Below are 1,570 nucleotides of genomic sequence, written 5' to 3' on the forward strand. Positions count from 1 at the left end.
AAAGAAAAATAATGCAAAATAAATAAATTTTCTATTTCTTAATCACAGTTGTTTAACAATTTTCTAATTTTGCTTAGAAGTAAAGAACAAAAATCTGCATGATTTCAAATTTTCAATTTGACAAAACATCACAAGAATTTAACTATTTTTAAAAGTAATAGAATTCTTCGAAGAAATTCAATTATTTTCAAAAATTTTAACCAATATTTCATCAAGAATTCAATTATCTTTATAAATAGCAAAATTTTTCGCCAAAAATTCAATTATTTTCAAAAAATTTAAATAAAATTCTTTGAAAAATTTAAATTATTTTTAAAAGTTTTTCGCATTTCAATAATTTTCAATATTCACTATTTTCCTAAAATTTATCAAAAAATTTAATTATTGAAAATAATTTTTGATAAAATTCTACGTAAACATTTAATTATTTTCATAAATAATAAAATTTCCTTTAGGAATTCAATTATTTTCACGACAGAAATTAAAATATTTTTAATATACAATTTTAAATAAATTCCTCGAAAAATGCAGTTAGTCTTAAAAATTTTATTAAAACTTGACGAAAGAATTCAAATTTAAGAAACATTCAATGATTCAATAAAATAATAAAATTCGTTGCAATGATTCAATTATTTTTAAAAATAACTTTTAATTCAATTATCTTGTTAAACAACAAAATTTTCCCTATAAAAACAAATATTTAAGGGAATTTTAATAAAATTCTTTTTAAAATTTAATTATTTTCATAACATAACAACATTTCAATTGTTTAAACAAAATTTAATAAAATTCATCGCAATTTTTATAGTGAATTTAAATATAGAAATTTTAAGAACAACTTATTACAGAAATTCAATTATTTTCAAAAGTGATAAACTTCTTCGCATAAATTCTATTATGTTCAAAAATGAAAAAAAATTGTCGTTAAAATTTCAATTATTTTTATAAATAATAAAATACTTCTCCGAAATTCAATTATTTTCAAAAAAAAAAAAAATTCAATTAAATTCTTCGCAAAGTTTCAATTATTTTCAAAAATTTTCCTCATTTCAATTGTTTTTAATATCCACTGCTTTAATAAAATCTTCCAAAAGAATACAAATGTTTAAACAAAATTTTAATAAAAATTTCACAGGAATTCAATTACTTACCAATTTTTTATAAATTTCTTTGCACTAATTGCACTAATTCAATTATTTTTATATTTTTTTTAATAAAGTTTCATTATTATTTTTACAAATAACATTCTTCACAGGAATTCAATTCTTAAAAAAAAATGTTTAATAAAATTCGTTGCAAGAATTCAATTATTTTCATAAATAACAAAAGTTATCGCTGAATTTCAATTACTTTTTACACAATTTTAAAAAAAAGTGATAAAAAATTGCATTTATTCTTAAAATTTTTTTTTAAATTCTCCGAAAGAATTCAATTATTTTTAAAAATTAAGATAAAATTCTTCATAAAAATTAAATTTTAAAAAATATACAATTTGTTAATAAATTATTTATTTGCATTCTATTTGTATTTAAATAATTGAATTCTAGTTGAATTTTCTAATAATAATTAA

Source organism: Leptopilina heterotoma, unplaced genomic scaffold (genome assembly GCF_015476425.1).
Source record: "Leptopilina heterotoma isolate Lh14 unplaced genomic scaffold, ASM1547642v1 Lhet_562, whole genome shotgun sequence".
NCBI classification, from domain to species: Eukaryota; Metazoa; Arthropoda; class Insecta; order Hymenoptera; family Figitidae; genus Leptopilina; species Leptopilina heterotoma.